This window comes from Macrotis lagotis, chromosome 8 (genome assembly GCF_037893015.1).
Source record: "Macrotis lagotis isolate mMagLag1 chromosome 8, bilby.v1.9.chrom.fasta, whole genome shotgun sequence".
Lineage (NCBI taxonomy): Eukaryota > Metazoa > Chordata > Mammalia > Peramelemorphia > Peramelidae > Macrotis > Macrotis lagotis.
The window spans coordinates 93,259,521-93,276,493 of record NC_133665.1 but is presented as its reverse complement, the minus strand read 5'-3'; the positions used below and the strand labels follow the sequence as shown (position 1 = coordinate 93,276,493).

Below are 16,973 nucleotides of genomic sequence, written 5' to 3'. Positions count from 1 at the left end.
TTGTTATGTGGCAAAGGAGATTAAATTATTAGATCTGTAATTCTTATCCCTTCAAAAGTCTTTTGTAAAGTTCTACAACAAAGACTATTTAAAAATGACACCAAAAACAAACAGCAATATGTGATTTTTCACCATTGAAAAACAAGGGGATGGATGGCTAGGTGGCGCAGTGGATAAAGCACCAGCCCTGGAGTCAGAAGTACCTGGGTTCAAATCTGGTCTCAGACATTTAATAATTACCTAGCTGTCTGGCCTTGGGCAAGCCACTTAAACCCATTTGCCTTGCAAAAACCTAAAAAAAAGAAGAAAATAATCAAAACAATGGGAAAAAGTCAGTCAATGGCAGGAACATCTCAGGGCAGAATGCACTATGTGATTATCTAAAGTTAGTCTTTGGACTAATCTTGTTTAGCAATTTGATAACTGATCTAGATAAGGGAGTGAGCAATAATACCTACACATTTTCAAGGAATATTAAGACTTTCTGGAAAAAAAAAATCAAAAGGGACAAACTACAGGAACATCTTCCTGGTAGATTATTTTAGGGTCACAAAAGTAAGAGATGAATATATATATATATATATATATTTGCAACTATCTCCCACAAATAGTAACACCAGAATGCTGCTCTATCCTCTACCCATTCTTCCTCTATTCTCAGTCATTCATTCAGTAACTATCTTGAGCAAGGAAATTTGCTAGATACTTCAGAATCTTTTCCTCATTCAATAAATTTGCTATTGTATATCTGTAAGATTAAGTAATATGGATGAAATAGCTATAATCATCAGTCATCCCCCTTTCCTCATCTTCTTTTCATTGTTAAGAGCTCTAAATCACAATAGCTAAACAAAGGGCACAATTGGCCATACTCCAAGCCATATGTCTATGACCTTCAATTTGGCTAAGAGTCAAAGAGTTATCAGTTATTTTCCTATAGAGAGGCAATGAGTTGGTGTGAAATAAGCTTAAAGTTCTGAGTACTGGATAAAATGTGGTCCCTGAGTCTAGACATATAGATTAAGAAATGTTGTTATTTTTCTATTAATATGAGAACTCACATTGAGGAAACTCCTTTTACCATGTCAAATCAGCATCTGCCTACTGTGCAACTTGGAGAATTGCCCAAAATAGTCCAGAGATCCTTAGAATGTTTGACAAACCCTGTAAAGTCACACACATAAAATTATTATGAAGAGAGAGAAGCCAAGACACACAATGCAATGAGAGAATAGAAGGATACAAGATAGAAAACCAAAGAAATTTTACTTTCAAGATTAAGCAAGTACCCCCCCCCATACTTACAAAGAACTATTATGCATTCCTTTTATTTCCTGTGGCTAAAATAATTATAATTATGGTTAAAATGTACATGGAAATGTTATGCAAAATTTTGAAGCCAACAATTCAATGAATTTGAGCAGTTTCATCAATTCCGATTATCCTTCCTGGAACTGTCTGTGACTTATCTTCTAACATTAGAAAAACAAAAATGAGGGCAGCTAGGTGGTGCAGTGGATAGAACACCAGCACTGGAGTCAGGAGTACTTGAATTCACATCTGGCCTCAGACACTTAATAATTACCTAGCTGTGTGGCCTTGGGAAAGCCACTTAACCCCATTGCCTTGCAAAAAAGAAAAAAAAAAACTAAAACAAATGGGAAAAAAGAGAGGGACTTGACTTTCTTTCCACTGTTACTCCCAAACCTTCCTCTGGTGTCTTCACCTGGTAAGCTATCTTCTTTTGAGATGTATTAGAAGCACATATATAATGTAGACCAGAAACCTATTCCTGCAACTTACAGAAGATTATAATGATTTCCATGCCTGTATCATGATGTTTAGTACCTAAATCACAGAGTGGTAGTTACCTGACTGCCACTGCCATGCATGAGCACTTCAGTATAATTGTTGAGATTCACTTAAATGACCTAATGTCCCAGTTTATTAACTTCTCTAACTCTAATTACCAATACTTCCAAGTTATCCTATTTTATCAAGGATTGTTATATGATCCATTATTCTCAAGGTTTCCTGCAACTTGAATTATGATTTTTCTTTTTTTCCCCCTGCTTCTTCCTTTATACCAGTCTGCCATATGCTTTAACCTCACTATAAATTCTCCGCAAAGATCAGTCCTCAATATATCATCAAATTTTTTTCTTTTAAGCTTTGATTTTAAAGTTGCCATTTCCACACTTTCCTGAATGCTTTACTAGAATTTCCTTGAATAATTTCTTGCCTTCTGTCCTACTGTCATTCACATCATTCAATCCTTGGTCACAAAACCACCTACCTTGTCCCCTTCTGTCCTTATGCTTCTTTATATTATTGAAAAAAATGATACTCATGCCATCCTTCCTGGGCCAGGTACAATGCCAAGTACTTTAGAGTTCTCTTTGATCATCACATAAACCTTGAGAGATGGATATTATAATTATATCCATTTTACAGATAAAGAAACAGACAAACAGAGCTTAAGGGACTTACTCAGGATCACACAACCAGTAAGTCAGGACTTCCTATCTCCAGGCCCACCACCACCTTGCTATCCTTAACTGAGAATGTTGTTCCATTATCTAAGACCCTTTAAAGTGCTATCAATTTTAAAATTAAAACATCTTAGGATAGCATAAATCATCTTCCACTATCTGACTCCATCCCTATTCTTTGATATTGATATTATGCTTTTCTTATATTCTGTTACTAATTCCAAATGATTCATCAATTACCAACAAAGAGCCTTCTTTGTAACTTGAAATTAGAAACAAATATAAATTGTGGATATCAACACATCAAACTGTATATAAACAAAATATTTCAGTTCTTTTTTCCTTTATGTAATTGGGATCATTTTGACATCAAAATAATTGATGCAATTAAAACATTTATTATAAAAGTGCTTGAGTACATGGTCAAATCAATCTTAATGGAAAAAAAACAGTCTTAATAAAAGAGATCAATGACTTCAATGTGCATCATATAAATATATGTATATGTATGGTTGCACATATAAAATCAACAATCAAAAATCTGCAAATAAATAAAATATAGTTCTAAAAATAAAAAGAAAGAAATTTAGAAAATAACCTGAAAATAACTATAAATATATAAAAAATTAAGTCAATTATAAAATCAGCAAAGAAGAGGAAAATAATAAAATGAAACAGAAACTAGGAAAATTTTCATAAGCCCTATAACCAATATCATATCAATAAAACTTAAAACATTAAGGGAAGGGGCAGCTAGGTGCCACAGTGGATAGAGCACTGACCCTTGAGTCAGGAGGCCCTGATTTCAAATCTAGACTCACATATTTAATAATTTTCTATCTGTGTGAGCTAGGCCAAGTCAATTAACCCCATTGCCTTGTCAAAAAGAAAAGACATTATGGGAAAGAAAATGCATGACAGAATGATGTTTACAGTATAGAACAAGAAAGTGAGACTCTCAGTAATTCAGAATTAGAAACTGAATTGTCAAAAATAGTAATGTTTGTAATGTTCAAAGAGGAGAAAGCAAGTCCCAGATTCACAAGATTCACATATAATTTTATTAAACTTGTAAATGATATTTTTTCACAAAAATTGAATTTTTAAAACACATTTAGCAAACTACTTTCATGAGTCAAGTATATTCTAATATCCAAAGCTTGATAAAAGCAATCAGAAATGATAAATTATAATCTATTTCCATTAATGAATATTGATATACAAATTTTGGATAAAATATTAGTGAAGATATTAAAATGACATATTCTATAAATTATTCAAAATGACCAGGTGAAAATTGAGGCTTTCATGCAACATTTCAGATAAGGCATCATTAAAAGCATGCAATCAATAGAGATAAGGAAGGAAACAGTATCATGCTCAATGTCATCAAAGATAATGAAGCAATAATATTCAATTAAATTAAAATTTAAATTAATATCAAATTAATATTACATAATATTGAAGTACTTAATGGAAAAAGCTAAATGTCATAAAATGGGACTTCTATAATGGCAATTAATTTTTAATTACTTTAACATATTTTACTCAAACTCTTAGAAATTAAACACATATATAAAAAAACTCTTAGAAATTAAACACATATATAAAAACCATAAAGGTATTTATGGATCTGAATAGAATGGGGGGAAGGAGAAAGAGGAAATAGTATCTTTCATAATATTTAAATGTATAGCAAAAATAGCATTTTTAAAGTATGCTTTAGTTTCAGTTTTAATGAAGTTTTTAATTTTAGTAGGGTTTTCGCAAGACAATGGGGGTAAAGTGACTTGACCAAGGTCACACAGCTAGGTAATTATTAAGTGTTTGAGGTTGGATTTGAACATAGGTCCTCCTGATTCCAGGGTAATTTCCTCTCTACTGTGTCATGGAACTACCCCTCACTGTACCACTTAGCTGCACTGAAACTTCTTTTAAAAAATAGAAGAAATTTAAAAGCAAATGCTGTCAGAAATACTAAAGATGGTCATTGCATACCATGACACGATAAAAGTATGTGTAAAGAAAATATAAGTAAAAGATATAGACTTAGATTAATACTAAGTAATTATTGCCAAAATAATGACTGAGAAAGAATGAATAAAATATTCTTATATTAAACAGAATAATTTTCATATGTATGAAAAATTATTGGACACTGATAAAGGTATATTGAGTAAAATATATGTATGCTTTTTTCAAATTCAACAGAAACACAATAACTTTTATTCTCATGACAAGTTCAATTTGTGTTTATTTCAAATGCACTAAAATATTTTTGCTTTTAAGTTGATCGATTTTGCAACACTTCTGTTTTGTCAGAAACTTTAATCAGATGATTATTCAGGACTGTAATTGGTTACTTTTACCCTTATCAATTAAAATATTATAAAAGTCAATGAAGGAGGCACTCATTTAATATGAGGATGTGAGGAGAAGTTGATGAATTTGTGAGTTATTTTATTATTAAAATCAAATAATTAAATTATAACAATGAGAGCAGTCAATATTGGTGGTGTTCTGGGAAGATAAGTACACTAATACAATATTTGTGGTTGCAAAGTGGGAAGCATTTTAAAAATCATTTTGGAATTATTTTAATAAAGCAATTTAATTGTCAAATGTATTTAAAGTAGAGATTCAATAAAACTTCCATATAAGTAAATTAATAGTATTAACCCAAAGGAGTCATGAATAAGGAAAAATTTCATATACTTCAAAATAATTTTTAAAAAATCATTTTTGTGATAGGTAATAATTAGAGGCAAAGTAGATGCCTATCTATTGGGGAATGACTAAGAAAATTGTGATATGTGAATAAAATGAATTATTTTCATACTTTAAGAAAAGATCTCTAAGAAATACAAAGAAACATGGAAAGATCTATGTCCCTGATATAGATTGAACTATCAGAGACAAGAAAATTATATTTATATGCAATTATACATACACATGTGTGTATATCCTAACTATAACAATGGAAATGGAAGAATGATACAGGAAAAAAATTGAAAGTAAATGTCTTAGAATTATAAAATCTAGCATGACTCAAAGATATATGAGAAGAATGCTTTAATCAATTTTGTTAAGGTGAGAGATCAACAGCTGTTACACATTGTAGATTATTTTGGACCTTTCCAATATACTGTTCAGTTTTGTTGGCTTCTTTTTTTCTTTTTGAAAAAAAATCAAATGAAATCACTGTCAGGGAGGGGTAGAAGTAATGACAAATGGAATACTATGATTATATGAGTAAAAAGTATTGATGAAGCATTTAAAAATTAAATTATTTTGGCAACTGATTAGATGTGGAAAGATGGATTGGTGAAAATTTGAGAAAGAGATGCTGTGTGATTGAGGTGATAGAGTAGGAATAGTTGGGTTCAAGTTACACGTCAGGCACTTAATATCTTTGTGATAATGAAGAAATTGATTAATTTACCTGTGTCTGTATTTCCCCATTTGTAAAATAAAGGGATTAGTCCTTATGATCTCTTGAGTGCCTCACAACCTAAATATATGATACTATACTCTAAGATCATGTATTTGGAATAATGAAATAATAGTTTTACTATGGAATGAAATAAGAAATTTAGGAAGAGGGTTGCCTTTGAGGATAAAAATAATGTGTTCTTTTTGGATCTGTTGGTGTTGAGGAGCTTATATAACAACAATATAACATTTATTCAGTGGAAATGAAAATAATCAATTCAAAAATTGTAAATGAAGCTTAGGAAAGGTTTTAGTTCTAGGTATAACAATATTTGATTCATTTTTAGAAATTGCTTTTGAGGAGCAGTTAAGTGGTGTAGTGGATAGAGCACCCAGTCCTACAGTTAGGAGGACCTGAGTTCAAATCCAGACTCAGACACTTAATAATCATTTATCTGTGTGACCTTGGGCAAGTCACTTTATCCCATTGCCTTGCAAAAAAACAAATAAAAAATTGCTTTTGAAAATATTCAAGTCTTCCAATTATTTTTGGGAAGTCTGTGGACAGGGATTTTCTTTCCTTGTATTCTAGTTTTTAAACTTTGTTTTTTTTAAAGATTTTTCTAAGCTTTTTCTAAATTCATAGAACTTCTTTATAGTATTAGTGACTTCTCTTGTTTGCTAGTTTACTTAATGTTTTTTTTCTTGTAGGAGTTTCCTCATGTAGATCTTTTCCCATCTTTTAAATCCTGTTGTTCTTTTTAATTTATTGGATATTTCCAAAGATTTTGTGTGAATTAGGAGGAACAGGACATTGATTAATTACCCTTTACATGCCAGGCAAAATAAATGTCAAAGAAAAACGGTTCCTGATCTCAGGATGCTAGTAATCTAATATAGGAAGGTAATAACACATTGTAAACAAAAATACTGTGAGATGATCAACCTTATTGGAAAGCAGTTTCTCTCAGCAGTTTAGAGAGCTAGGACAACTTTATTAGACAGGCTATGGACGATGTTATCCCCATCCAGAGGAAGGAAAACAAACAAACAAAAAAGAAAAAGAAAAACCAGTCTGATGAATATTTTATAAAAATCATCTCTTATGTATCTCTTTCCCTTAATCCTAATTGCTCATACCCAAAATGACAAAAATACAAACATGTTTATCCAAAATTTGTATGTAGATAGCTAACCTAACTGTTCACTGCTATGAGAATTAGAGTGGGAAGGTGGGGTGGAAGGAAATTTTGTAACTTAAAAATATATATGCATATATGGAAGAAAATAAATACATAAAAATTTAAAAAACCAAAGGAAAATAAAAATTTTGGAACTTCATTGTTCGATTAATTATCTTCTGGGGATTGGAATTGCTAGAGTCTACTCTGCCATCCTAACCATCCAATTATTCTGCAATTTCTCTTGATATATGTTATGTTCATTCCTGTGTGTTTGTTATTTTCCACCAATGAAATATAACCTTCTTAAGAGAGAGGGGGGAAAAATCAATCATATTAGCTGATAGAAAATCAAGTTTAGCTACAAAATTCTCAGGCTTAGAAGTGAATTTTATTTCTGCCTGTTCTCCAGTCCTCAAAGTATAGGGGATAACCAATTAAAAGTGCTGAGGTGTTTAGTATGAACACTGGATCAGTCTCTACAATGAGATTTCAGGTGACAGACTTATCTTATGTGTGTGTGTGTGTGTGTGTGTGTGTATGTGTGTGTGTGATAAGGTTCTAAAATTAAGGTTTAAAATCAGATGTTTTTAAAAATATTTTTCTCTTTATGGAAATATCCATTTATTAAGATTAACTAAAATCACAAATCTTGCCTAGAATCCATGAAAATTTTAGACAGTGATACCATAATACTGAACTACAGAAATAATGAACATCCATCCAGAGATACAATACTGAGATAGTTAAATGATTTCACCAAACTATTCTCAGTTCACCATTAGCCAGGCAGCATTTTAACTGGCAACTCTTTTTATGACTTACAATTAACATTCAGAAAAGTTGAAAAGTTAAAAGTTCTTTGATCTCAACATCAAAGAACAATTGCATCAAGTTAGAGAACAAATAAGTACCATGGATGGCAACAGATTTCGATAGCCAAGTATTCTAACTAGTCCAAAAAGCAAAAGCAAAGTAAGACAAACAATAACAACAAAACGTTAGGCTGAGATTAATTCTTCATTTTAAATGTGATTTGTATACAGACAAAATGTATAAAGAAAAAATATTCAAATATTACTTTCTCTTTCTTCAATACTTCTTTACTTCAAATAGATCTATGATATTGTTAGTGCAATATTTTCTCCTAATGATTCAGATAATAAATCATGTGGGACTTTTCATTTTGCATTTCTTGACTATGTTTTCTCATTAAACTTCCAGAAAGAATGGACTTACATTTGTGTAGACTCATTTTTACAAATTGTGTTGTTCTGTGGCTACCTTGGCACAACCAAGGCTTTCCCTCAACTGTTCCTCCCCTTTACTGTATTGTACACCCCTATTTCTAATCCTTCTTTCGTAAGTCCTGTTTTTTATATCACTTCAAGTTCTAGCAACATGAAAACATATTTGTTTAGAATTATAACTAGTCAAATTTAGATTTCAATTGTATGAAATTTTCACTATTCCTAAGTAAATTTTTACAACTTTAATAATTTATATAGTCAATTGAGGAACATGTATTCAGTCAATAAACATTTATTAAACAGCTACAGTGTGCTAAGTGTTGGATACAAAGGAAGAGAAAAATAAAATTCTTGGGCATAAGGAATTCATAATGTAATGAAGGAGACAATTTGCAAATAGCTATCTTCAAATAAGTTAAATACTGGGTATATTAGATGTAATAACGCAAGAGAGATTAGTTTAAGAGAGATTGGGAAAGAATTCCCTAAGAAGACAGGATTTTACTTGCAACTTGACAGAATCCAGGGGGAAAGGGAAGGCAGAGATGAGAAGAGAGAGCATTCCATGCATAGAGATTAGCCAATGAAAATACCATAGCCTATTAGTCAAAGATGGAGAATCTTGTTCAAGGAACACTAAAGTGAGTATGGAGATAAGACAGGTGAGGGACAAGATAAGCAAGTTGTAAGAAAGTTGTAAAATTGGTGGAGTGAAGGTTGATAGAAACAGCCTGGCAAAATGGATGAAAATGGGCCTTGAAAGCAAGAAAACTTGACTTTAACTCTTGCCTCTGATTACACTCTCTTCTTTAGTCAAATCATTTAATCTTTCAGTATTATTGGTAATTCAATAATAATATTGATAATAATAATAATAATAAATACTAAATATTGAAAAGAAAGTACTGTCCTACATTGGTTATTAGATGAATTTTCTCATTTTTCAAGTCCTTAAACCAATGAAATCATAGGTCCAGGCCCTATCCCTATTCTTGGTTTTGCATTTTTTCCAGGACAATAAAATCTGTGAAATATTTATTAAAACTAATTGGAATGAATTGACTGTCTTCCTATGATGTTACAGGTTCATTTAATATTCATAACAAATAGTAAATAATAATAATAAAAATAGCAAAATAATAAACAGTAAAAATAATAATAAAATATCAAATAGTAAAAAATAGAATTACAAAAAAAGGATGAAGAAAAATAATGTATCTTGTAGAGGTGAGGTGAAGTATGCCATTTTATTAATATCTTGTTTGCATGACCTAGAAGTTTACTGGAAAAATCAAGTTTACATGAAAAGTTTTATAATTACATTGATGGTATTTCACTTATCTCTTCTTCAAAATCTTTTTTTTGCTTGATGATCTGAGTTACCTTTCAAATCTAAAATACATAAAGGAATATTGTGAGTAGTATTCAGGATAGATATATTTTAAATAAAGTTTACATAATTAATATATCTAGCTTTTATTAATTAACAAAAACTTATCTGTTGAGCTGATATATTATAAAAGCCATAATTATCTTTTTTTAAATATTAAAGGAGATATGTCATTTGTAAAATTCCACAGTTAAAAATGTTTCACAAAATCGCTTCATAATTACCTTAAAATTTAATTCAACTAATTTAGTGTGTTCCATTCCAAAATGTCCTAACTCTTCAAAAATATTGCTCCCTTAATCATTTCAGAAAAATACTTTAAAAAATTCATTGATCAAGTTTTAGTTTCAAACTATTCTTTTCTACCTTCTTCTATTTGTTTCTGATCTTTCAGAAAAAGAAATTCTCTTCTTCATTATTTACTTTATTTAATCATTTGAAGACCATTTATTCAGTCAATAAACATTTATTAAGCAGCTATTAAGTGCTAAACATTATAGCCTAGATTCCATTCCTACTCTTCTGTCAAAACTCTTCTTTTAGCTAACATTCATTAATGTCTTTTGTTTCCTTGTTGTTGATGCTATTACTATTCTTGTCCAATTCTTGCTATTTCCTTCATTAGCTCACTTTACCGATGAGGAATCAAGGCAAACAGGGTAAAGTGTCTTCCATAACTTAAGTGTCTGAGTTCTGAAAAATCAACTCATGAAGATGTCTTCCTGATTCCAAAGCAATAACTCCATCCTCTGTGCCAATTAGCTGTTTTTGATTAGTGACTTAATAATTTTCAAATCAAACTATTTTTTTTTCTGCTGAATCCTCCCTGACCTATCAGTATTTAAAAAAAAATGAAAGTTCTCTTTTGGTAATGGAGTCTTACTCTGGTTGTTCCACTGAATGTTTCAGACTGGGATAGAGACTTAGAGCTAAATCCTTACACTGCTCCTAGTCAGAACCCCACAGTTACTATTTTTTTTCTGAAATGTTTCCTTAGTATACTTCCTAGGAATTATAAGCACTCCTTACCTTGGAAAGTCACCCCTAAATATATAGATGTCCCTTCTGCCATTTTTATGTCACTTTACACTGTAGGAAGTGGTAGAGCTGTCGTTGGTACTTTTTCACAAATATGTCCCCAGGTTTGGGCTTCCCCACGAATCTCTTCTTGATCTCATACATAGTTTCAGTCCTCTTTCACTCTCTGGGTACTGGAATACATCATGATTTCAACCCCTTGATCAGTGCTTATACTGATAATCTGCAGATCTTAATCTTTCTTTTCTATAGACTGGGCTAGGAATTAAAAAAATAAGGACAATTGTTTCCTCTTGTATTTCCCTATTAGGGCTTATTCTGATAGTTTTCAGTTTATTTTCCTTTTTTTTGTAGAGAGGTCATATTAAGGAATTTGTTCGATTCCTTTCCATGCTCTTCTACCATTTTTTGGCATCCCTGAGTATTCTTTTTAACATTATACTGCCTAGATGTATCCCCAAGAAATTGTTTTAGTCCTCATCACTGTGGTAAGCACTTTTCAATTATCACCTCATTTGATCCTCAGAAGAACCTTAAGAGGTCAGTGCTATTATCACCTATATTTTAGATGAAGAAACTGAAGCAGAGAGAACTTAAGTGTTTTATTTTAGGTCACATAGCTAGTAAGTATTTAATGCCAGACAGGTACTGAAATCTTCCATCTACAGTCCTACTGCCCAACTGTGTAATGGGCATTTACATCTAGATGACTCACTGGCATGTCAATTCAGTATGTTTATATCTGCACCTATCACCTTCTTCTGTAATCCTGTCCTTCTTCCTAACTTACTTATTTTGGTGGATGGGTTCACCTTGCATCCAGAATGAATTATCATTCATCATTCCCTCTCACTCTCTCTAATATTTATGGTCAATCAGTTCAAGCCATTTCAAATATTTGGGGAGAGGAGCAGGAGGAGGGTTTATGACTCTACAGAAAGTAATATAAAGAGAGAAATAGATTCAATTATACCATTGCCTGAGTGATTTTCCTAAACACAACCTAATGATGGTCACATATTCTAATATGATCATGTTTCTCCAGAATCTCTCTAAACCTCCACAATGAAATATAAACAACTCCATTGGACATGTGTTCCTAGCCAACTTCCCAACTTTAAGGCACATTATTTACTTTCATTCTATTTATGGTCTGATGGAACACTGTTTGAAAAGGGATTATTATACTTCCATTCTAAATATCAAGAAGGTATCAAGTCATTAATAACTGAAAATTATGTTATTGCTCAGAATGGCTAAACAGGTATGCTCTATCTACAATCTTCCCTTAGTCACAATATTGATTTGGCATCTTATTTCTATAAAATAAAATGGATAATTTTTATCTTTGATTTTTAAAGCCTAGCACATAATCTGCCTCCCATAAATATTTTCTGCTTTTTCTTATCCTCTGACCTGTATACATTTCAGGTTCTGTTTAGTTTGGACTATCTACTGTTTGTTAATTTTATCTTGCTCTCTCCTGCCTTTTTTAATTAGGATTGTCAGTCTTCCCAACTGGGATCCCCCAACCTCATTTCTCAACCTGCTGTAATTCTTCCTTCTTTCAAGACTAATTTCAGGTATAACTTCTTTGAATTCTTTCCTAATTTTCACACAGGTGCACCTCTTCCAGAACCTTTCATGCTGCTCTATATGCTTCCCTAAATTTATCACATTTGAAAATATTATCAGCTCCTTGAGGTCAAGGACCATGTCATTTGACAGCTCCTACCTTTAACTTGACATTCCTAGTAATGATCAAAGGTCCCAATTCATTGCCCACTTAATGTTGCCTAATAGAATTATACTGAGTTCACTTCTACAAACAGCAGAAGAGACCATTGGGCTATTTTAATTTTTCAATTCAAAATCAAGAATTCAAAGTAGAACAATGCCTGCTCATACTACTTTCCTAGTAATCAAATTAGATCAATGGAAAAATGGCTCAGAATTAATTTGTAATGAATTTCTCCTATTGAAGAACCAGTTTCCATGGTTATCAAGGCTGCCTAAACTTCAAATAGTACTTGCTTTTAAACTAGGTAAAAAAGTATATTTAAGAGAGACTGTATGGTATAATGGAGCAATCACAGGTCTGGGATTTAGGAGATCTATTCTAATTCCTGGTCTTTTAACTATCCATGGAACCTTGGGAAATTACTTTACCTTTCTAAGCCTTAGTTTATGCATCAATAGAATGTGTGAGTTGGATTATATGATTTCAGAAGACCCTTCTGCATTTAACAGTTTATTGTTTCTTGAGAAATAATATCTCAATATTTCTCCCCACACCAAATAGTCCAAGTTCCTTTAACTTCTCTTCATAGATCTTGCTGTTTTGTTTCATTTTGTTTTGCTGTTTTTCCCTTCAAATTCCCACTTGCCATATGAACTCTATTCAAGTTGTCTACAGTTGTCTGGAAAGAAGGGTAAAACAGGTTTAAACCTTGAATTTTTGAAAGTTGTTTATTTGATATCCAGAATTTATGATAATTCAGACCCACTCACAAGAGCGAATCATATTATCAGCAATTTGGTGAATTAGTCAATTTTTCCATTTTTTTAACCATCCCTTCCCTATTCCACAAAATCGAAAGTGAATCATACACTATGCATAGAAAAATATAGAATACTGATTCCTAAATTTGTAGGAATTTGTATGGGGCCCAATGCTGTGGGAATACAATCTACTACAGGTGCTGTGCCTGAATATGCAAACTTACATTCCCATGTCATAGGACATAACAGTAGAAGTTTATATTCAACTAAAAAGAAAAGAGACCAATAGAGGAGGAATCAGGTGAAACAATACATAATGCCATTTTGACCAGAGTTTGGAGGAGTTTGACCGCTAATTGCAACCCCAACCTTGTGGTTATTCTTCTGGAATGGTGTGCTCTTTTCTCCTAATTCACAAAGAACAAGACAAATTCGATGCTGAAATTGAAGAAAAGAAGAACAGAAGGAGAAATTAAATGTAATACCTACAGATATCTGTTTAATGTACAAAAGAAAGCAGCTTCAACTCAGATGGATGCAGGTATCTCTTCCAGGATTATTCAAGACTGTGATCTAGGTCAGTGAATCTCAAATTATCCATCTCAAGAAGAATATGGTTGACTTTTTACCCACACTGGGAAAAAGTAAAAAACAAAGGGGAAAGGCAAGAAATAGATGAAAGAGGGATTTAAAAAAGTTGAATTGACAAAGATATCAGGAAAAAATTTTAAATAAAAGGCCAGACTATAGGCAGGCAATGCAAATTAGAATATCCTAAAATCAAAAGGTCATTACTCATAAAAATATGAATTTAATTTTAAAATATTACAATAAAAGATAGTAAATAAGGGGTCCAATAAAACACAAACTCTAGAGAGCATGAAATAACAAATATATCTCCAAAGCAATTAAAAAGAAAAATAATTGATCAAGAATGTTAGAAACCAATAATGATTAGAAATTAGATAAATCAAGACGAACTAAAATTGTAATTAATAATTAGAAAAACATTAATATATAATAGAGAATCTTTATAAAGAAATAGAAAAGTGATATATTTGGAACCCAAAAAATAATAAAGTAGAAGAAAACTCAACAAAAGAAAGTCACAGGTCAGAACCTTTAACTCATTAATTCTGTACAAGTCAAGTCAATTAAACTTGAAGAAAGTAAAAAACAGAAGTTACTTAAGAATCTTCTCACAATAATCCAAAAAAATTAAAGAATCTAAAGCAATAGTGTGAAAAATGCAACACTGACAAAGAATATGACGATGATAACTATTATCAACAGCAGAAACAATAAAAATATTAAGAAGCATATGAAGATTTTTTTTTACTGTAGACCATAAACCTTGAATGAAAGATTCTATAGATCATTTCATGGAATATGAAGAGGTAATAATAATAATAGTAATAATAATAATAATAATAATTGCAACAATGATAAAAATATTTCAAATTCTTGGAAACAATGGATTTAGAAAGAATACAAGCAAAAAAGTTTTTGAATATGATTGAAAAAATCAGCATTAAAAGTTAATTTCACAATCACAAGAAATAATTTAGAATATAGATGATGTCAGATTTTTAAATTAAGAAACCTGAATTCCAAACAATAAATATGAGCATGATTGTAAATGTATAAAATAAATTCAAGAGAGAAATGTGCTTTTAAAATATTCCTAAATTAATTAATACATAAGCATGTAAATTATATACATATATCATATATACTTCATAGCAATTACTAGCAGAATATTCTATTTGTAAATGCAATAGCCTGCATACATATGAAATTATTTCAATTTTGTTCACCAAAATTTACCCTAAATCTGCTGTAGTATGCCCTTATATTATTTTGCAATTGAATATGAAATGGCATTTAATTCATTTTTTTAAACTTAAGGTGACAGTAAGTATATGACCTCTTTCATTTGTTCACATGCTCTTCGAATATAATAATATCCAACAAAACATTTATCTACACTTTAATAAATGAATTTTCTGAAGGTACAGTTTTACATTATTCGTCTTTGTGCACTTTATGTTCCAAATTATCCCTTTTTATCCTATTTCTTACAAACAACATAGAATTTCCTTTTTGAATATATTTTCAGATTACATTACTTTTCTTAGAATGCTTTTTCTCATCATTTCTTCTTCTTAGAAATTTTAATTCATCTCAAAGTTCTTTTCAGATGAATCCCCTTATAAATGATCTTTTGTGATATTCCACCTGATAGTACTTCCCTTGAAAAATAACCTCATATTTATACATCTATAATTTATTTATGTGTACAAGTATGCTTATATGCCTATATGTAAACATGTAAATTTTATATATGCATTTATATATGTTTATATGTATTTACATATATATTATTTTTTCTTACCTATTTCATCTTCTAATAGGATATGCCTTGATGATAGGGATTATTTATCTTTATACATTCTTATTATCTAATGAAATGCCAGACACATCTAGGATTCAAATAAATATTTTTAATTGATAATTGATTAAATTAGTTCATTTCAAAGCTATAAATTGGATGATTATGTCTCAATATGTTTTGTGGAGACTTTTTAGGAGGATAGTATGAAAGAATCATAAAAGATGAGAGGATAGAGTCACCAGCACTAAGCACTGCCCCTGGAGTCAGAAGGACCTTAAGCCTCAAATACTTACTTGCTGTGAGATCCTGGGCAAGTCACTTAATTCTGATTGCCTCTTTAAAAATAGATTGATTATGGATAGAAGGCTATCTGTAATATTTGAGGGACTGTCTAAATGATTAAACCCACATATCCATTAATTAGTAGATGCCTTTATTCCAGAATCATATATATGGAAGAACACATGAAGATTTTTAACTTTGGAGATCATACATCTACAATCCTATTTCACCACTTTTAATAACAACAAAAAAGTTTCTGGAGGGAAAGGACTCTCATTTTTGTCTCTGAATACTTAGTGTCTACTTCAGGGTACATTTAATACATGTTTTCTGAGGTGAACTGTGTTATGCTCCTTGAAACTCCTTTGGTCTTTTTCAATTCTATTTACTGGACTCATAAATGTACATATTGAATTTGTTCACTATGTCTTTTCCTTTTGCTTCAGTTTCATCTATTATATGGTACTTCAGCCCATATTTCTCCTCTGATATCTATTCAGAATTACTCCATTGAGTCAGAGCTCAAAGAAATTAAAACATGAACTGATTTTGCCCAAGGGGTACTGCAATCTCTGGGTAGGTAAGGAGAGGTGGGGAGGATAGTAATTTACTGCTAAGCATGTGCTTTTAATAGCTATTTTATTATTTTTCCTATTTAAAGTTAATTGTATTAAGTCTTAACATGGGGAGTTGAGGAAGGTTTTACAAGCTTTAACCAGTGAGCCATGCAGGATAGCAGTAGAAATTTATTTTTTTAATTTGTTTTTAATGGGTTACTCTTTTAACAGTCAATAACATCAATCAAATCAACTTCCTCTTTCCCAAAGAAATTTCTTACAAAACTGCATCCTCTAAGATTCTTTAAGTAGGTGAATAAGGCTGGTACAACTTCATCATATCTTAGGGGTTGGATGGATCAACTGAATTGTGAAATTGCATAAAACTTGAAAGGTACTCAGGCAGAAAAGGATTGAGTCACTTGATAACTGGGCTGCTAGAGATAAAAAAGAA

General features: G+C 31.1%; 1 pseudogene; it reads left to right on the top strand.

Moving 5' to 3' along the window:
* Window positions 1-16,973, top strand: part of LOC141496503 (heat shock cognate 71 kDa protein pseudogene) — an 80,408-nt pseudogene that overhangs the window by 27,320 nt on the left and 36,115 nt on the right.